The 22,267-nt window shown below is 40.6% G+C and overlaps 1 long non-coding RNA gene across 3 annotated transcripts; it reads right to left on the bottom strand.

Moving 5' to 3' along the window:
• Positions 1–3,665: 3,665 nt before the first annotated feature.
• On the bottom strand, positions 3,666–22,012 carry LOC122231371. 3 transcript variants are annotated; one of them, XR_006208578.1, is made up of 4 exons: positions 21,973–22,012; positions 20,605–20,627; positions 17,619–17,815; positions 3,666–3,859 (listed from the first exon to the last, which is right to left on the bottom strand). It is a non-coding gene; the product is annotated as an uncharacterized LOC122231371 (long non-coding RNA). The 3 variants fall into 3 exon arrangements; XR_006208577.1 differs by lacking the exon at positions 20,605–20,627; XR_006208579.1 differs by lacking the exons at positions 3,666–3,859; positions 20,605–20,627 and adding an exon at positions 17,030–17,201.
• Positions 22,013–22,267: the final 255 nt, after the last annotated feature.

Raw genomic sequence — 22,267 nt, 5'->3', positions numbered from 1 at the left:
TCTTGGCCTTATATTTGGCTTTAAAAGTGTCAAAAAAGGAGGGCCTACCACCAGGACTAGGCTTTGCACTTGGTAACTAAAGCTGCAATCCTAAGAACGGTCTTCATGCAGCAAGGCCTGCTGGTCACTGCTCGGACTCTCCAGTCACCCTTGATCAAATGCTTAGAGGTCCATCACTGAATATGAAGGATGAAGGTGAGCTGCGTTTGTTGTGCTGTGCACGACTTGCCTCTAACTTGCCCTGAGCTGGCAGCTCCAGGGTCTACTTTGTTACTTTGTGAGATTCCTCTGTCTCTTTCCCCTGACCTTTTTTTTTTCCTTTTCAATGACCCACAGTACTTACATCAGGCCTAGGGTCCCCTCATCCCACACTGATTTTTCACTTTGCCCGTAAACATTGTTATGGTCTCATCTGCCTCCCTCACATTTCAGAAACATTACCCAACTCAGGCTGCTGCTGGCACCCAATGTTTCCTGTGAGTGGCAGGAAGCTGCCCCATCTGCCCACCTGAATGGGTTCCGTGTCAATGGCGTCCGCCGAAGGAGAGCTTGAACTTAGCCCCAATCTCCTTTTCCTTCTACTCTGCCTGTTTGTGTCTCAAGTGGTCAGGTTCAAGTTGATGTGGGACATGAGATGAGGGAAAATTTGAAAGGTAAAACAGGAATCCAGCTAAGCTCATTCGAAGGTGTTAAAGGGAGCATTAATCCTTCGAAGGAGAAATGGTTGGGTTTCTAGAAAGAGAAGGGCTGCCTCACTACCAGCCATTCCTTTCAGAGCCTCTCAGTGGCAGAAGGTGGGCGGTGTGCTGAAAAGGACAGCCGCCTAATCCGGCTTCCCCGCTCCTGTTCCCAGGAAAGAGGAGCTGCTGGCTAATAAACCCTGGTGAGTCTTAGGGCCAGAGCCCCAGGACACTAATCACCCCCTCCCTCCTGCCCGGCACTAATCAGTGCTGATTCCCTTGGAAACTGCCCCCCCCCCCGCCCTGCTAAGCTGGATCATGGTTGCTGGTTGGGTTGGGGTGTGGGGAGGAAAGGGTCAGAAAGGATTCCATAAAATACCACTAGCCCTGGATACCTTTTTTAAGAAGGCAAGAAACCCAGGAAGTAGCAGCTCTAGGAAGAGCCAGCTTAAAACAAAAACAGAGAAGAAAAAATTGCCTTGGAATGTGTACTGCATTCTAACTAGTCCCACTGGGTCAATGCAATAGGGGTGGATTATTGCAGGCAAGACCTGGGCTGCCTCAGTAATTCTGTAAGTTTGATAAGAGATAGCTGGCAGACTTGAGCTTCTGTCCCCAGAGAGAGAAAACAGACATCACCTTTGCCTGTCCAACTGGCATGTGGTATAGGGGTCTTTGGGGGTTATTCTTCCTTAAAATTGGGCAGCCTGTTTTATTATGACACACTGAAACCTATTCAGAGCTGGCTCGAGGTGGACAGCACAAATAAGGCCATTATTCTCCTTAGGAAAGTCAAATTTGGTAGCATGTAAGGAGGTCTAAGATATGCCTCCCCCCATCACACAATCCCCACACCATGAGAGAAACAAGACCACAAAATCAGATTTCACCCTGGAGAATTTTGTGCCACTACTTTCTGCTCATCTACTTAGGGATGATTCAAAGTATGAGCAAATATTATGCTTCCCTGCATTTATTTCTGATGAAAAAAAAAATCACGTATGCTAATTTATATGTAAATTCAGTATGGCCCTGGGGCTCCTGGCACGCTGCCAATGGGGCTGTTGATGGTGGAAGTTTGGCCATTGTCTCCGGTTTGATGTATAGATAGAAGAGACACAGACCTCAGGACAGATGGAAATTACTGAGGACTTGAGACCTTCCCCTTCTCTACCTGTGACCCTCCACTCTACCCTCTGCCTACTTAGTTTTCATTTCTGTTGTTAGCATGATAGAAGCTTGGCTCTGAACTCAGTTTCCCCACTGCACTAGTGTTGGGGTTTTGCTTTTACCAGGTGGGCCCCTATGAACCCAGAACAAGCAGGGGTGTGCACCCCCACCTCATGCACACACATGCATACACACATACATGTGCATACACACTGCTGCTGTTCCATATTACATAAGACGAGTCAGTCAAGGATGCCTCCAAGTTGGCTCCTTTACTCTGACACCCACCAATGCTCCTATGGGAAAGGAGAGAGATTCTGAGGCCAGTGCCCCTCTGAGGCTGAGCGCAGCAGATGACATCAAGGATATCCCTGCAAAATCAACCACTATGAACTTCTTTGCCATCTGATTCACACCCCTCCAGCACCCCCTTGCCTTCCTCCTTGAGCCCCAGCCAAGGGTACACATGCATTTGATTCTTCCCAGCCTGGTCCTCTCTGCCCACCTGGTGTGGGTCTGCATGATAACCACTGCAGCTTATGTCAAAGGGCCAGAGGCAACCTTCAAAGTCTACCCTCAGAGAGGGGTCAGCAGGACCAGAAGTGGGGACAGGCAAGACTGTGAGAACTCCATATTGCGGTAGGAGAAGAGAACGAGGTGGGTGGGACTCCCCATGCTTTTTCACCCAGTGAGACTGAACTTTCCTCTGGGAATCAAGGCACAGGACTAAGCTTCTGCCTGGGATCCTCTTTGCAAGCTCTCCTGGACCACCCAGAGAAAGTTTCTCTGCCTGTCTCAATCCTGATGAGTTCAAACACCTTTAATATGAAAGAGGTAAGTCAGACCCTCCAGAGGACAGGGGAGGGCGAGAGCAAGCAGGTGAACAGATAATACCGCTGCTGGAACGTCAGAGCTAGAACAGAGCGGGGGGCCACACGGTGCAGCAAATGGACTCAAGGTTGAAGCAGATTCCAAATGCACCCCAACGCAGCATGACCAACATCAAACAGTACCCTGGGCCAGGGAGCAAGCCCACCCTCAACTGCTGCCCCCGGTGCCTGGGCTTCCCACCGCAGATAAATAAAAAGAAAATTAGCATTCGACTCTTATTGCCACTCTCCCTTCAACTTGGAAAATCTTTCCTGAATTTCAGATCCTCCTGAGTGTTCCCACTGCCTTTAATCGGCTTGTTATCCTCCCCCAACCCTGCTGCCCCCACCACAAACACACTCCCAAACACATTCAAAACTAATACAGTTGTCCACCTCTGCTGCAAATTGATTCATCCCTTCAAGCTGTATCTCTGACCAGAATCTTACAGGATGCACAGTTACCTGATTATTCCTAGCCTGCGTTTTTCAGTTTGCTCCTTTTTAGAAGCTTTGCAAGTTTACTGGCCGATATTTAAAGTTTCCTCTTGTAATTTCTTCCCAGTAACATAAGCAACACATTAGCAACCCCGATGTCCTCTGAATCTGTAATTTTCCCCTGCTTACATGCGTGCTCTGTTGTGTATGTGTGCAAGAATGTACATAAAGCCGGGGAGACCAGTACATAGCCACGCACCTAAACGGAGCACCAGACACATTTTACTTATGCATATACATTCCCCCATTCCGGTAGCAGCCAGAATCAAATCAATATTCTCACAGCCTGGTAGGGAGAATGAAGTCCCAGCCATGCTGTTTAAACGCTCTCTCCTCCACCTGCAAACCGTGCAGCAAGCCGACTCGGGGAGCCTGCGAATCATATAAAGCACACTGTACGATTCCTGAGTCTACTGTAGGCAAATCAATAGCAAGCTCTTACCTTGAAAGAGAAACAGAGCAGCCAGCCCCGTGAAGATTGCCCAAGAGATAGAATTGTGCATTTTTGCCTGGATGGTTTTCATGATTTTTTTTCTTCTTCTTTTTCTTCTTTTTTGTCAGGTTCGGTTTTTTCTTTCTTTCTTTCCTGACAGATTGCGTTGCTCTCAAGCTGTTGGAAGGAGATTTAAATCCACTGTTTTGCTGAAGGACACAACAAGAAAGCCGAGGGTGTGAGAGAGTGTGACTTCTCAGTAATTATCTCTACTCATACTCTGGCACTGAGACACATCGTACAATCTGGCCCTGGACAGCCCTCCTACAAGCTGCAATCATTGGTTCTAATCCAAGGATTGACAGAGCTACAACACACGCGCACAGGCACACACACACACACACACACACACACACACTCACTCACTCAGGAATCATTTACTGGGCAAATCAGGCTAGCTGATTAAAGAGACAGGAGCCTGGAGAGAAGGAATGATAAATGCCACTTTGCCCCTTCTATATTACTTTCATTTTTTAAACTGACAGTCTCAGAGCCCCAAGCTTCAAAAAATCCCTTTCCTTCTGGCATTCCCTGGCCTCCTGAACTCAGATTCCCTGTGCACTAGAAAAATCCCATAGCCAGCAACGGCTTACAGGAAATTTTAAAGGGACATTTTCATGCTCGGTGAAACTTGCAAAGATGAGTCAAATTTCATTTGTTGGTACCTATTTTCCTCTCCAATGAAAATATCATTCAGTGACAGATTTCTCTCTCTCTCTCTCTCTCTCATCTTTCACCTTTTCCCAATCAACCTCCTACTTAGTTGCTTTGAAATAATAAATAACTTTCTATTTTCTTCTGCTGTCACTTCTGTGTCAGAATACCTGTATTACTCCTATTTTTCACTCACTTAATTTATTTCCCAAAGTCAGCCATGTGTATATGATACCATGAAAAAGAATGAGGCTTCTGAGATTGGAGAGCTGCAGTCTGAAGAAGGGGAACCCTCCCCAAAAGAGAACAAGAAATGAGTTTATTCTATATGTTGCAGCCAACCTACATTCATTAAAAAGAATAATATAAGGTTTGTGGCTCAAACTGCAGCAAGGCGGATTTAAGTCAGACATGCTGAAGGACTTTCTGAGTGGTTATAAAATGTCCTCAGAGAGTTGAAGGCATTCATCTCCTTGGTGATGGGTAAGAATAAAAATCAGACAGAAATATTCAAATGGGCACAATGACTTCTAGAGGGACGTTTCACTCTAACGACCAGGAAGCTGATATGAATTTTTAGTTTCTTCATATGGAAAGGAAGTTATACGATGTGAATAAACTTCTGGAACACTTAGCCTCTCAAAGAACCCTTCCTAGATGATTCTGATAAATATATACCATCACGATGTCTCGACACACATTTCTGAAATATTTCTTCCAGATCTCCACAGCTAATTTACATACTTCTTTGTAACCCCTATAATAATTGTAATGCATATATTCCTGAACTGCATAGAACAAAAGTACTTCTTGCCCATTTATATTTAAGAGCATACAGGCAAATGGGAACAGTACTACCATGCTGAGTGAGTTTAAGAGGTTGTGTGTGAAGAAGAACAGAGGCCGCCCAGACGTGTGCAGGCCAGTGACTGAGTGCAAGAGCACTGAGGTTTGTAGACCTGTCTCAGCTCATACAAACCAAAGGACTGTGGATAGCTCATTTTACCTCTGTGATCCTTGGCCTCTCATTTGTAAAGTTAGAGAACTCGAATAATTTCTAGGATCTCTCAATTTTAAAGGTGTTTTATGCTAACAGAGTTTTTTTCTTTTCTTGCCACTATGTTCTAATTCACATGTCCATCAAAATGTCCTTGATATTGTGAGCTCCCAGTGGACGAGAATTTTATCTCTCTCCTAGTCTTTTTGTGTGGTGCTCAGCAGCGTGACAAGTGCAATTAAATGCTTTGGAATGGCTGTGGCAACTGTGAACAGTACAGTACAGAAGGAAGGAGGGTTTTCTTTACCTTCATCCCACTGCTCTCCAGAATGATAATAAAGACCTTGGGTCCTCCATAAGCCCTTAGTTCCTCCCTGGAGAGGCAGACACAATTACATTTGTAAATGTCTTCACCCTAAACTTCCACAAATCTGTACACTGACCAATTTTTATTAAGTGTCCATATGTGTGGCAACAATGATAATATTTATTGAGCATTTGCTTTGTGCCAGGGATGATGCTTAATGTTTTGCATGCATTGTTCTCATTAGATCTTCACTTATGAAGTGTTCTCACCTATTGTCATCCCCATTTTACAGATGAGAACATTGATGGTCAAAGAAAACATGTCCACATTTACACAGTTGGTACACAATGCAACCAGGATTTGAACCCAAGTATTTACATCTCAGACTAATCTCCAAAATATTATCCTATGCTAAATACTGTGATGGACCCAAGTAGATATCATTCTTACATATGACTTTTTTGTTATTTCAATAGCATATGAGATTACAAATCATATGAAATACATATAAAAGAAAACATTTATATTGTTTTGAAAGTTAACTGAATTGCAAATGGTTGGTACACATAATTAATTTTATCAGAATGCAAAAAAAAATGATATATGGCTGTTTTCTATCTGATAGATAGTTCTTAAAACTTCTACGGAGATGGTAAAAGTCATGATACCTGAAAGTGAGCTAGAGACTAGATATAAGATAGAGTGAAGAATATTGCAGGCCAGGGGAACCATAAATTAAAAATTAGAGATGAAAATGCATCCCCTAAATTTGGGGGTCTAGAGACCTGTGAGAGATCTCCCATCTTGTGTTGCAATAAAATCTTTTAAAGATAAATTTAAAAAAAAAGTGAAATGTAACCTAATGTCAGATCCACATTAGTTACTCTCTACACATAAATGATGTAACCATGCTTGGCACATGACAGGAACACTCAACAGACACTTGTAATCATCAGGGTGGCCTGTTGACTGAGAGAACAGACTGGTGTTGAATCTGGCTGGTTTCAAATTCTGGCTCTGACCCCTAGGGGCTACGGGCCTTTGGTTGTCATATCAACTCCAGATCTGAAATGGGGACAGTGATGTGAATTCCATTATAGGCATCACCATATATCATAACCATCAACTAATTTTCATTTGTTTTACTATTTTAACCAAACCGAGACTGATGTGGTCTCCCATGTATCATTGGGAGAAGCTACCAGTGCTTGTGGACTAAGATTCCTGGAGGGAGTAGTTTCAGAATTGTACTTTGTGCATTCACTAAGGCAAAATATATCCTCAGGGATTGCCAAACCAAAAGTCTAATTTGGGCTCTGAGTGCTGCTAAATGCTAAACTATCTAGAGAGCTATATCTCTTTCAGTGCTTGAATTTACCACATAGAGTAATTTCCCAATGGCCTTCATGTTTCACAAAAGCACACAGTTAACCTCCTCCTGAAGAAGCCATCTTCTCCTCTCCTTTGTCATGGGGTTTAACACAATGTCACCTATCTGGGCCTGTTGGGTCACTTGGCAGCTCATTGATATAATTACAAATTGAAAAGCTGATCCTGGGCTATACATGGAGGGGTGTATTTCAGCCTGGCCCATCTCTTACTTAATGAATGCGTCTCATCAAAACAGTCGGAATTTTTCCTCTCCTTTTTCCATTTTAGTCTCAGAGTCTTCCAGGCCTGGAGCTGGGAATCTCTATTGTTGCAATTGTCCCCATATAGCAGGTGTCTGTACTCTTTCAAGTTGGGGTGGCTTGTGGCTGTGGTTGGAATTTCTATGACTAGATGTGAGGAAGTGACTAAGGAAGCTCTGATTGATTGGAAGGAGATACTTTGAAATTGCCATCCCTTGCTCAACAATCAGAGCTCCTTCCTCTGAGTTAGAAGGTGTAAGTGCTTCCAATCAGGTGTCGGGGGGACTCAATTTGCCTCTTGGATTAGTTAGATGCACATGCACCATTTACTTCCCAGTTCCAGGTTCAAAGGACGATGAGTGGTCTCAAGACAAAATTAAACTCAGGAAAGGCACCTCAAAGTTTAGACAGAAAGGTATTTGCTCACCATTCACACCCCTTGAAGATAAGAGAATTTTACTACAGAAATAATTCTTCTGTGTGTAGATAAGGAATAAGGAAAAGGCATAAGAAATTAGGAATAAGGATGGGGAAAATGGGTGAGGTCTCTAACTTCTGAGGAGAGGGCAGCCAAGATGGCATTTCATAAACTTTTCATCATCAGGTAGCTTAAGATTCTATAGTGTGCAGTGAGCTAGTACAAATAGGGATTGATTCTCTGTAAACTGCCCCCATGCATACCTGTCACCTCCCTGAATCAGACAGTAAGTCCAAGAAGGTCACTGTGGGGCCTGGCCGCTCCACTGTCCAAAAGCTAGCTGAGCCCTGATGGCAGCCCTCCAGTCTTGGGAGGAGGGATGGACAGTCATGCACACGTGCTGTTCCAGGCCCAGAGGACCCGCAGACAGAAAGCCCTGGTGAGGGGGAGGAGATAGGTGTGTATGGTGTGTGGGAAGGAGGGAGGAAGGGGGTGTGGGGCAGTGTTTTTTATTTCTCTCAGCTATTATGGAAAGAACTGCAGGAGCTTAAATCTAAAGAGCAGAACTGAAATAATGTTCAGGACTTAACAAAAGCCTCTGCTCTGCTCTGCTGTCTGCCCGCTGTGGTCTGCCTCAGCTGAGGCTCAGTGCCGTGGGTGATCTCACACACTCAGATGCTGGGAAGAGCCCTGCCTCAGGGGGAGGGAAGGAGCTGGCCTGCCCTCCACACACCTGGGGTTGAGGGGGATCCAGCTCTGACTTGTGGTGTCAAGTCAGGGAGGGAGAAAGCCATGGCAGGAAGAAGGCAGCCTTCTACCTTTTCAAGGGGCTCTCCCTGAAAAGTCATGTTGAATGTGCTCCCTAATATGGTCACTTGTGATGTGAATGGAATTGGTCTAGGGTACGAAAGAATTATGTGGGGTCTATTTTGAGAATTTGACTTCTCCCAGGAGATTTCCTGATTTATTGATAAATTACCTAAGCTGATACTGAAAATGAAAGTCTAACTCTTCACAGCACAGAGATTAAGGACACAGAGATTTAAATCTGCATTCTCACAAATTTCAGTGTTTTCTAACTTGAATTATAGGCACAGTCATCCGGCCTTGATTTCTATGAATTATACTCATCATCTGAAAAGGAAGCAATATGGCATAGTCGTAGAACAAATAAGTTAACACTTAAAATCAGAAGACCTAGATTGGAGTCTAATTCCACTTATCAGCTTCAATTCCATGATCCTCAATTTTCTCATCTCATCTCCTCCCATCTTGTCCTTAGAGTGGAAATAATAGTATCTACTTCACAGAGTTGATGTGCATTAACCCAGCTAACCACGATGAAAGCCCTTCTGTAATATCTAACATACACATTGGCCTCCATGTCTTTGTCATCAGCTTGCTTGAAAAACAAATTATTGATGGATAGTGTTTCATAAGAGCCTCACAAAAAGAACCACTGTCTTCAAGATGCTTAATTACCAAAAAGTTTCCCCTGGGGTCTGTAAGAGTCTGAGGAGCTCTTGTCTTTGTCTTTGTCTTTGTTTTTGTTTTTGTTTTTGTTTTTGTTCCAACATAGTTTAATTTTCTTTGTATAAATTTCTTTCTTGATTGGTGCATTCTTACCTGTTTCATCTCTTTTGTACACATACACATTCTGTTAATAATTATTCTTAGGGTGCCTGGGTGGCTCAGTCAGTTGAGCGTCTGACTTCGGCTCAGGTCACGATCTCACGGTCTGAGTTCGAGCCCCACGTCAGGCTCTGTGCTGACAGCTCAGAGCCTGGAGCCTGCTTCCGATTCTGAGTCCTGCTCTCTCTCTGCCCCTCCCTCACTCATGCTCTCTCTCTCTCTCTCTCTCTCTCTCTCAAAAATAAATAAAACATTATTTTTTTTAAATAATTATTCTTAGATTCATTAAAACCAAGTGGAATTCTTATAGCTATTTGATTTCCAACATACCTCTCTTCTATATGTTATTCTTGTTTTTCCTAACCTCTTCCTTTACATCGCTAAGTACTCTATCATTTGCTTTACTTTTCCTGAAGTTTGTTCTCCTTTGTCATTTTCTAAATAAATTTGCATCAGCTCACTGTTTGCTTTTCTCAAGAAATCCACCATTAGTTACACCCTTCCTTTTTTTAAAAATATTTATTAGTGAAAGACAGAGGGAGTCAGAGTGTGAGCAGGGGAGGGGCAGAGGGAGAGGGAGACACAGAATCTGAAGCAGTCTCTAGGCTCTGAGCTGTCAGCACAGAGCCCAACACGGGGCTCGAACCTACGAACCGCGAGATCATGACCTGAGCCGAAGTCAGATGCTTAACTGACTGAGCCACCCAGGTGCCCCACACCCTTCCTTTTTGATTTATTTTTTTTCTAAAAGAACTTTATTTTACTCCTTCTCCATGTTTTATATATATGCTGTCATATTTTACATCTTCTTATCCGTAATTTTCTTCTAATTAAGACTTTTTATTTTCCACCTAAAGAAGTCCCCTTAATATGATTTTTTAAGACTGGTTTAGTGGTGATGAACTACTTTAACTTTTTTTTTTTTCTGGGAAACCATTTCTCCTTCATTTCTGAATGACAATCTTGCTGGCTAGAGTGTTCTCAGTTTCAGGTTTTTCCCATTCAGCTCTTTGACTATATCATGACACTCCCTTCCTGCCTACAAAGTTTCTGCTGTAAACTCAGCTCATAGCGTTATGGGGTTTCCCTTGTTCATAATTTTTGTTTCTCTCTTGCTACTTTTAAAATTCTCCTGTTATCTTTAAATTTTAACATAGTGATTATTGTGTATTGTGGTGTGGATCTCTTTGGGTTCATCTTTTGGGGGGCTTTCTGTGCTTCCTGAGCCTGGATATGTTTCCTTCCCCAGGTTAAGGAAGGTTTCAACTATTATTTCTTCAAATAAATTCTCTGCCTTTTTCTCTCTCTTTTCCTTCTAAGATCCCCATAATATGAATGTTTATTCATTATATTATCCAAGAGATCACTTAACCTATTCTCATTTTTTCAATTAGCAACAATTGTACTTTGGATAAACCTCATTGGCTACAAAATGCCACTGTGCAAAGTTCTTATTCTCATTTTTTTAAATTATTATTATTATTATTTTTTTTTTGCACAGCTCTTCGGCTTGGGTGCTTTCCATTACCCTGTCATCCATTTTGCTGACATATTCTTCTGCATTTGCTACTGTACTATTGATTCCCTCTAGTGTATTTTTCATTTCAGTTATTGTATTCTTCAACTCTGATTTGTTTTCTTTTATATTTTCTAGATCTTTGTTGAAGTTCTCAAAGTTCTTCCACTCTCTCCAGTCCTGTGAATATCTTTGTGATCATTACTTTCAACGCTTTATCTGGCATATTGTTCATCTCCATTTCATTTAGTTCTTTTTCTGAGGTTTTGTCTTGTTCTTTCATTTGGAGTGTATTCCTCCATCACCCTATTTTGCTTGACTTTCTGTGTTTGCTTCTATGAATTAGGTGGAACACATACTTCTAAACTTGAAGGAATGTTCTCCTTTCTGGTAATCCCCTGTGCAGACTATGTGTGCCTGGTGACTGGCTGGCTGACTGGAGCTATTTCTGGCATGGGTTGTGGATTCTGAGGCACTCTGTGCTGGGGCTGGACTGTGAGATGGCCGGAACTAAGTGGGTATGTGTGGGGGCACCCCTGAAGCTCTCTGTGCAGAGAACATCCTGGCAGGATAGCTAAAGCTGAAGTGAACATGGGCCAGGGCAATCTCCATTCAGAGGATCTCCTGGCATCTATCCGATGAAGGTGAAGTGAATTCAAGAGAAGAGGTTCTGGGGCTCTTTGCACACAGAGCTCCCTGGTAGGGTACCTTGAGCCAGAGACAGGGCTCAGTCCAGGAGGTCCCAGGGTGCTCAGCACAGGGGACACCATGGCAAGACAACTGTCACTAAAATGGGCATGGGTTGGAATGTCCCTGTGTGCTCAGTGCAGGGAATGCCCTGATGGTATTCCTGGAGCTGAGATGGGATACAGGATGGGTGGCGGGGTGGGGGGACTTCTTAGGGCATTCCATGCAGAGGGCTCCTTCACATGGTGGCTAGGGCTGAAGCAGGTGTGAGCTAGGAGGCCCCAGAGTTCTATGCTGGGGGTGCTCTAGAAAGCCATCCGAAGCCAAAATAACAAAGGCTTAGAGTGTTCTGGGATGCTTTGCAGCTATGTCACCTTGTCACGACCACTGGATCTGCAAGGAATGCTGATCAGGCATGTCTCAGTGTGCACCACCCTGGGACACCTTGGTGGGATGTCTGGAGTTGGTGTGGGTTAGGGGACTGGGGCTCACTAAGACAGTGACCTGGAATTTGCTCCCATCCACTTTCTCAAGGTGGAAGGGAAATGTAAACCATGGCACTCACTAGCCGTGCAACCCAGAGAGGGTTCCAGCAGCTTACTTGCCTGTAGGCTTCTACAGCTAGTTCCTTTATATCCTAGTTGCCTTTTTAAATAGCAGCTATTTTTCTATTCCTCAGATGTCCAGGGATTGTATGGGCTAGAGGCCTTGCTCGCTGAGACAGAAGGCCAACAATGGTGCCAGATGTGCTCTTGAGTGTCCTACCAAGGTGGACGGGAAATAATCGCCAGCCCTCACCAGCCCCTCAGACTCAGAGGAAGTTCCAGTAGCCCCTGCTGTTTGGCAGGCTTCTAGGGCTAGTTCCTTTATATCCTAGTTGCTTTTTTAAACCATAGCTTTTTTTCTGTGACCCAGGAATCTGGGGCCAAGGTGGGCTCACTGAGGTGGTCATACTTCCAGGACCCCTGCTTCCTTTCATGGTATCAAGATGGAGAGGGACATAAACTGTGGACCCCAAAAGAGTTCCCACAGCTCCCCTACTGTTTGGTGGAGTTTAATGCTGAATCTTATATTCTAGTATCTCTTTTAAGCTGTGGCTTTTTTTTCCTCTGTCCTAGGGCAGATGAATATGCTCATGTCCCTCAGTACTATCCCTCCCACTGACCTTCACAACATTTGTATTGGGGACTCCCTTCCTTACAGTGTCTCTGTCTCTGTTGCCATTTTCTATGTGGTCTCTCTACCTGTATTGTGCAGAAGCTGTCCAGTCACCTTTTGGTTCTTCTTCAGAGGAGTTTCCCTATAAATAAGTATAGATTTGGTAAGGTGATGAGTTCAGGGCCTTCTCACATCACCATCTTGAGAACAAGAACTTGAGCAATGTCTTTGAATGCCTGGCATACTTTCCTTCCTTTGCCCATCATGGAATTAGTTCCATGTGGTTTCACTGTGGCTGCTATACTCTTGGTATGGAAGTGGACAAATGACCTTGGCCTGGCCAATCATTTCTTCCCTGAGAGTTTTCTAGGTGCTTTTGGAAAGAGGCTTTGCTGCTAGGGGGTATCTTTCCTTACAGGTGGAGAAAGTTTGCAAGGCAATAAAGCCAACAAAAAGGAAGTAGAACCAAGAGGAGAGGGCATCACTGAAAGTAGGATGAGTCATGCCTAAAGGCAGACACAGCCTCAGAATACCCTGTTCCCCTATTTGCTTATTATTTTGAATTGAGTTTCTGTTACTTTCAACTGAAAGAGTCCAGACTGAGAGGGTACATGTGGGAGTGTGGTTGAATACAAATTTCCTTTGCTTCCTTCTCCTTCCTACATTACTTTCCCTGATATATTTGAAATATCTGGATATTATATGACACCTTAGGTAGAGATGTAGGTATCTGAGGCCCTATATTTTATAAAATGAATGGTCAGTGTTATTATTAAATTGGACTTAAAATAAAGTCATAGATGGAGTCAAGATGGACCAAATCCTTCTTCTTTCTAAATATTAGGGTGCAGAGAGTGAACTACCATTTAACAAACAATTCATATGCCATGGACTGTGCTACCATTTTTCATTTACCTTCTTACTTAGCCCTTACAGTGTCCTTAGAAAGCAAATACCATTACCCCCAATGTGCAATTAAAGAAGGTAACTAACTTGTCCACAGTTACCCAGGTAGTATTTGGTCAGGCCTTCTGAACACCCAACCCCCTGTCTTTCCCCCCACCCCCAATCTTGCCTGTATTCTAAATAAAACTGAGGCTCAAAGCAGAAAGATCACAGCAGCCTTGTGTGGTCAGTGAGAGGTATAAGAAAGATATCTGCCTTGATCAACTTTAAATAAGAGAAGGTGGGAGGTTATTCAAACTGAAGTGAATGGCTTAGCGAAGGGTTGGAGTTAAACATGGTGCTTGGTGGGAATCAAGGTTATCCAACTTGGGTGGATTTGAGACTGTGTGTTCAAAAGAACTGAGAGTACACGTAGTTTGGGCCAAAATTGGAGGGTCTTGAATGTCTAAGAGATTGGAACTGAATTTGAGAAGCATAGCTGCTGTTGATTCTAAACAAGAAAGTGAAAACAATAAAAATTGGTATTTCTGGTGGTTCATATGGCAGAATGCATAATAAGTCAAATCACTCCCACAGAGGAAACTCCCCTCCTCCAGTCCAGTCCCTGGCCCTGTGGGCTTGGACAGCTTCCCACCTTTTGCTTTTCCTAGCCTAACTGGGCAGATCATGGGACAGTGGCTCCTGGGCTTTCAGCAGGTCACACACACGAGTGACTCTGGAACATACACAGGCCCCAGGAACCTCTTCTTTGTAGTGTACTGTCCACAAGGCAGTTAAGAGAGCATAGTACAATAGTGGGAATCAAGCTTGAACTTAGAGGAAGGTGGGAGCTTTCTTGAGATACCTGGGACAGTCCTACTTCCTTATGTTGGAATTGATGACTCAGCCTATTTGACAATCAAGTGTCACTTTATTGCCTTTGACCATTTATCTCCACGTACATATCTAATTTGAAAACTTAATGGGAAGAAGTCTGGTCTGAAGAAAGATTTATGAATTCCTGCATCACCTGGCTTCATAATATCTTAATACTATCTAAAACCATGCTGAACTTCATCAGCCAGATTTGGGCAGCATTGTGAAATAAACAGTCTGGGAACATTTCTGTCGGTGTCTCTCACTCATTTTACACTGAGAAGTGGTCCAGAGAAGGGCAATAACATGCCGAAAATGATACAGGTTAGAAGCAGAACTGGGAGTAGAGTGAATTCTTCTGATTCCTTGTCCAGTGGTGATTATTTTATTCCAGGGTATATCTAGATGCCTTGGTTCAAAGTTTGATTGAATGTCTCCTTGTGAAAACTTCTCTGCCCAAGTAATATCCCCTGGGTTTCTCTTATACCCCAAAACTGTCTTCCTTCTTTGTAACTAAAAGTTTTGAATCTTACCTGGAAGTGGTATGTAAATTAAGCTGCTATTATTGAAAGTTTAGGGTGAAGAGGTTTCAGCTTCCTTATAAAGCAGGTTACAAAAGAAGGGGTGACAGTGAGATCAAAAGAGTGTGTGTGGTATATGGAATGTAGGGAAAGGAGAGGAGAGGGTGAAGATGGAAACCTGAGAGTCGGGGTTTGCCAAGGATGATGAACTCAGCTTTCTTAGTGATTCTGAATATTGCTCTGCAAGGCAAGAGACAGGAGATCTAGTGTTAAGAGGGCATGGTGTAATATTCTCATCAAGCCACTGACTTGTCCGTGTGCTGCCCCTGTAAGCTCCATTGATGACTTTTGCATAGATGAAGAGATAAAGATTCTTCCAGGAGGGTATCAACGGAGTCTATGTGGGAGGTGACTAGCCTAGGCAGCAATAGCTATTCATCAGAGACATTTGACTGATTCTAACCCACAGTAGGATATAGAAGAGACATATAAAGGCTTAAAATCAAATCATGTGTCATGCTGAAGAATAATGGTACTTTCTGTAAGGAGTATGTATATATTTTTAATTTCTGAGTGAATTAAGTGCCTATAAAAGGTGTTGAATTGGCAGCCTAGAAAGCTAGAGTCTTTGATTTATGCCCAGAAGAAAGAGAGAGACAGTTGCCTGAATCACTCCTGAGTGTTCTGAGCCACCTCCCCGTATAGTCTGCCCTTTGTCTCTCTAAGAGTTGTGATCCATTGTCCCTCCCTTGTGTGCAGGTCATTCTCACCATTCTGTGTGAGCTTTAGATTAGGATGATGTAAGGGATAAATGGCAGGGAAATAAAATCAATGAGTTTTAAAATCCTTTGCAAATTATTCTGTGACTATCCTTATGGACAGAACCATAACACTAATGCTTGTACATCTTTCTCAAAGTTGAATTTCTATTTTCAGAGTATGTTGGCATGTTTTATTTACCAATGTTTTCATACAATATTTGCAATATGTGTTACTGTCATTTTTGCTTTGGGACAGGACACTGAGACAGAGAAAACGATAGCATGTTAGGTCTGAAAGTAATCTTAGAAAAGTGATGGGAACAGAAATAGAACCCAGATATCCTGAAGAGGGAGAGTGAAAAGAGAAGCTTCCAGTCAAAAATGATGAGGCTACAGTGGAGGTGGAGTTGGAACCCAGATTCCTTAAGCTCCTGCCCTTGTTATACTGGTTCAGGCATCAGTTATCATTAATACAGAGCAAAAAAAGAAAATACACACAAACACAGAGATAATGTAATGATGACAGTATAAAACAGTAACATAAACGCCATATTATAAGAGAAGAAAGTATCAAGATAGATTAGAGGCCTAGAGGTAGAAGAGATGTATGGTCTTTGTGAGGCAGAGCTGGAGAGCTGGATTCTCTCCTAGTCCCAACTCTGCTTTTTTTTTTTTTTACAGGAGATTTGAGTTGCCTGAGCTGTAGACCCTCCATTAGTGAATTAGGGAGTAACAACAGCTTCATAGGATTAAATGCAGCACATATATAAAGCCACCGGCACTCAGTAGCCACAGAGTGTATATATTGATTCTCCTACTAGAAGAACATTATTTTTCAATCAGGTGGACAAAATATAAGTATTTGGGGGAAACTTTTTTAGTAAACAAAAGATGAAAATTACATTAAAATTATTAATTTTATGGGGCGCCTGGGTGGCTTGGTCGGTTAAGCGTCCGACTTCGGCTCAGGTCGTGATCTCACGGTCCGTGAGTTCGAGCCCCGCGTCGGGCTCTGTGCTGACAGCTCAGAGCCTGGAGCCTGTTTCAGATTCTGCGTCTCCCTCTTTCTCTGCCCCTCCCCTGTTCATGCTCTGTCTTTGTCTCAAAAATAAATAAACGTTAAAAAAATTAAAAAATATATATTAATTTTATTTGCTCTAATTGTGATTTTTTTCTTTCTTTTTTTTTCTTTTTAAATTAAGAATAGATTCTTGACTTGATAGATGAATTAGACTTCAGTATATCTTCTTTGCATTTAGTCCAGAAAAACTTTCCAGAGGTGGAATATGCCAATAAAATATCAAAATGTATTGAAACTGGCTACTAACATACGGAAGAAGAAACGATTCCAGGCAGAATGGTGTTCTTGCACCCATCTCATTCAAAAGGGAGTTCTGTGCCCAGAAGAAGTGAAGATTCTGGGGCCCTCAGTGCACAACTTCCTGTCACTGTTAATAGAAATGAGCACAAATAGACGTGGTTCTTGCCTTCTACAGCAATCCAGAGATATTATCATGCAGTCACAAAGACCTCTATGGGCAAAAGTGGCTTTAATGAGTGTTTGTATTTGATGTTATTAGAAATGAAATGTTTGTGGAAATGTCACTGCACAAGTATGGCACCAACGTGGGGCAAGAGGTGTGATTTTTAATAAAAGCTGGAAGTACAGTTATACTCATGCACATACACACACACACACACACACACACAAACTCACAAATGTGCTCTCCCTCTTTCTTTTCCACTCATGTTTACTTCATTTACAATTGTAGCTCAATGTAAGTCACACATGAAAGTGAAAGTACTGAATATATAAGCAAAACTTCAGTACATTTCTATTGGTTGTTGCAGCACACTTTGCTCACCTCTATTTTTCTTCCTCATCTTACAGGTGGGAGAAGTGAGCAGCAACATGATCAGGGTGATGTGGTGTAATCAAACCAGAAGGGAAACTTGTGCGATCTGACATCCAGTCCTCACGCTGTAATCATTGAGTGCAGATGATGTCCTCATGCTAGAAGAACACTGGTCATGTTGCAAAAATGCAGAATGATTTCATTTCCTTTAAATGTAATACAAAATTTTATTATGCTTCTCTATCAAATAGAAGAGACTTTAAAACATGTATTCACAAATCAAACTCTCAACATGTATTTACTGGGCCCCAGCTTTGTTTGGACACCATGATAGGCTCTGTTTCTTACCCAGATACAGTAACAGTGCATCCTTGTCATTCATGGGGACATTTTCATTCATTTGATGTATGGGCTAGACGGTTTTCAAGTACTACAAATACAACTATTTGTAAATGTGGGGTTTTTCCTGAAGTTGCTCACAGTTAAAGTGATAGACTGACCAGCAGTTATAAATATAATGAATATTTAATCAATCAAGATAGATGACACTAAGTGACAGAAAAGACCAACTCTAGAATTTGTAGTTTAAGGCAGAAAGTTGTTTGTGGGGTTTTTTTGGGGGTTTTTTTTGTTTTTATTTTGTTTTTTGTTTGTTTGTTTGTTTAAGCTCATGCTAAGTCTCATATAGGGGCAGAGACATGATTTAGGAGGCCAAAAGTAGAGTTTAGGCAAAAAAATGAGAAGGACCTGAACTAAGGAATGCCATGAGACAGCAAGAAGAGGTTGAATTCTAGAAAAAAAACCTCATCTAAGGTGCAATGCTATAGGACAACTTCACCAGTTACTTCACCAGTCCTGCAAATATCAGGAGAGTTTCAGCCAACATGGTGGTTATTAGAAAAGTAATCAAGAAAATAAAGAAGCATATTCTGAGTACCAAAGTGATACAGGTATAAGTAATAGTAGAAAGACACCGGTAATACTTATAGTTTAAATCTAAATAATTGTTCGTGTTACGGTTTTGTGTGGGAAAAAAACTTAACATCTAAAATTCAAATTCCATCTGCTCTTAACATAGAGAAGCCAAGGGTTTTGATGGGTGGAGAGTAGTGGAACCAGAAACGAAAAAATAAAAAAAAAAAAAAAAAACAAGCTAAGATTCTGTGCTCTTAAGGAAAAGTTATTAAGGAAAGGAAATATACCTAGATAAATTATACATATTTTTGGAAAAATGCACTTAATTTCATGTCCTAAAGTTATATTGGTAATCTGCAAAAACAAAACAAAACAAAACAAAAAAACTTGATAAGATAAAAAATCTGAGGGGCTTCTGGGTGGCTTAGTCAGTTGAGCTTCCAACTCTTGATTTCAGCTCAAGCCATATCTTAAGGTGATAGGATCAAGTCCCATGTCAGTCTCCATGCTGAGCATGGAGCCTGCTTAAGATTTTCTCTCCCTCTGTCTCTCTGTCTATGGCCCTCTCCCCCACTCGCACTCTCTCTTTCTTCCTAAAATAAAACATTAAAAATTACAAAAGATGAAAAAATCTGAGACAGAGCTAACTAAGAAACTACAAAGAATGATAAATAGAAAACAGAGAGATAGATAACTAGAAAAAGTACTAAGATTTCACTACCAATAATTATGAGTGTATTAACTTCTTCTGTTAAAACACAGAGATTTGCATATTGGGATAAAATTGGGTTTTAAGCTATTTAGCAATGATGCATATAAAGTAAAACATTACACAAGTTTTATTAATATGCCAGGAAAATAATAACAAAATCAGATACAATGATATTAATATCAAAAGAAATAGAAATCTAGGTGGAAAGATTAACTAGAAGAAAGGGTGGTAGTCATAGAATATAGTATATAGTATACTCCATATAGTATATATGTATATATATAATATATATTTTATATATTTTTAATATTTAATATCTAACACAAATGATATTTTATATATTATATATATATAAATATAATATAATCCACCAAAAAGAAATAATATTCATGAGCTTCAGTGAAATGAATAAAATGGTTACAAAATAAAAACTTTGTATATGCAAGGACAAATGAACAATCCCACAATAAAGGTAAAAATATTAATACAACTCTCAAAAAAAAAAACACACATGAGAGCACAAGTGGGCAAAAAAAAAGTACTTAGAAGATTTTAATAACAAAATCAACCACCTGAAAATAAATAAATAGTATGGATAGACAGACATAGATACATAGATAAATAGGCAAATGATATATAAAGAGAGAACTTTGAATTATGAAAATAGAGGATGTTTATCTTTTCAAACACAGTGGAATTTTTACAAATCAGCTGTATCTTCAAGTCAAAATATCTCAATACATATCTCAGATCAAAACAATAAACTTAGGGGGTGGCTCAGTCAGTTAAGCATCTGACTCTTGGTTTCAGCTTGGGTCATGATCTCATGGTTTCATAGGTTCAAACCCCTCACCAGGCTCTGCACTGACAGTGAGGAGTCTACTTGGGATTCTCTCTCTCCCTCACTCTGCTCCTCCCCTGATCATATTGTCTCTGTATCTCTCAAAAATAAACTTAAAAAAATACAATAAACTTAGAAATTAACAAAGAAATAAGAGAAACTACTTGAAAGGAGAAAAATCCTACTTTAAACAGGAATTCAAGTGAAAATTGCAAAATATTTGTGAAAGCATTAGACATTATATATTAAATCATATGGAATGTGGCCAACAAAATCTATAGCCTTATACACCATTAGATAACGAGAAACATTAGAAATAAATCCAGGACACATACATGTCTGTTAGGAATAGCTCTAGAAATAACAAACAAAAAATTAAATTCAGTGTCTTAAAAAGAGAGTGCAAGTTGTTGTTGCTGCTGTTTTTCTTTACTTGAAAAGAAGTCCAGAGATGGGCATTTGCTGGTATCGTTTCAGTGGTTAAGCAGTATCAAGGCCAATGTTTCTGCAATTTTGTTAGCTTTTACCTTATCTCTCCTATTGTCTATTTCTTCTCCAGACATTTCATTCATATCCAAAACAGGGAGGAGGAGAAAAGTAGAGTGTATTAGCCTTTGTCCACCCCTTTGTATCAGGAAAGCAAATATTTTCCCAAAATCCTACTAGTTTTCATTGACCAGAACCATAGCAATTGGCCAATGTTGGCTACAATGGAAAATTTGAAAATAAATAGAGTCAATGGAGGAAATGAATAACAATAAGAAGATACAAAAAGAAACAGTTAAAAAAGAAAAGCTGCTCAATAAAAATAAAATCTTGTTATTTGAAAAGAGTAATATCATAGCTAAAACTCGGGTTAGTGTTATCAAAGGAAATATATTATGCAAGCATACATTAGAAATAAGAAAGAAGACATGAATTAAATTTTAAATTTTGGGAGAATGCTAGGTACATCTTTAAGCCAATATTCATAAATATCTAAATGAAATAAAAGATTTCTTAGGTATATGAAATTGTTAACATTGACTCAATAGGCAGAAATCTTAAACAGAAGAATAATCATCAAATAAATTTCAGAATGTATCTACAGTATTTTAAAAGAATGTGATGGAGTCTTATACACAAAATTGCATACAGTCAAAATTCCTTTTAAGAGCACTTAGGAGTCTAGCATAACCATTTGTTTCCCTCCAGAATTGGAAGAGTTTACTGGTTTTTTAGAGGTGGATCAAAAATGAAGCTGCTTGTTTAAATTTAGAGGCATGTTGCATGAAAACATATTATCTTTAGACATGCGAATCACATTCATCTTCATGAAAAATACACAGAAATGGGAGCCAATTGAAGGAAAAACATACTTAAAGTTCCCATCTCATTCTTACTGTGTCTAAAATACTCAGGAATAGAATTTAAAACAAGATTTGTGTGCCTACCAGAATTGAGTTAATACTAAAGATCGTATTTTAAATAATTGGGGAAGAAATTGGCTATTAAATAAATGGTGTTAGGAAAATGATAATTGTCTATCCAAAATGGAGAGGGAGAGAGAAAGAGAAAGAGAGAGAGAGAGAGAGAGACCCTTCCTTTCTTGATTTTGTACAAAAAAATTAATTCAAGATGGGATGATAATTTAAGGTAAAAAACAAAATTCTTTAAGTCTTTGAAGAAAATATCAAAGAATATATTTTTAATTTGTATATTGGAAGGCTTTCCTAAGATACAAAACCTAGAATTTATAAAAGAAAAGATTGACAGGCTTTTCTGTACAAAAATTATAAATGTCTACATGACAAAAGACTCTACAAACAAAGTTAAAAGACAAGTAAAAAAAATATTGGTGTAATGGGATAATATTTTGAGATAATAACTGATTTCTCTCTAATTTCATGTTATACCTGCCACCTAGCCCACCAACTGCCCCCTCCTTGTTTTGGCAGCAGCAAGGGTGTTCTATGTTCATTACCTCCAAGAACAGATGACATCATAATGCAGAGAACTAGAGTCAGTTCTCAGTTTTTGAATTTCTAAAGCCTAGGACATGACACAGAAAAACTATTTGGAAAAAATGTGTTTGTAACCATCTCATTCTCAAGGTCTGATTGTCTTGATTATCAATCAAGCTTCTGTTGGGAAGAAGAGGAGTGGAGAGAGAAATAAAGAGAAGGGCCAAACTGGTAAAGGCTTGGGAAT

The sequence above is a fragment of the Panthera tigris genome, chromosome D1 (genome assembly GCF_018350195.1).
Source record: "Panthera tigris isolate Pti1 chromosome D1, P.tigris_Pti1_mat1.1, whole genome shotgun sequence".
Taxonomy (NCBI): domain Eukaryota; kingdom Metazoa; phylum Chordata; class Mammalia; order Carnivora; family Felidae; genus Panthera; species Panthera tigris.
Note: the sequence above shows the minus strand (reverse complement) of the source record. Positions and strands in the feature narration are given on the sequence as shown.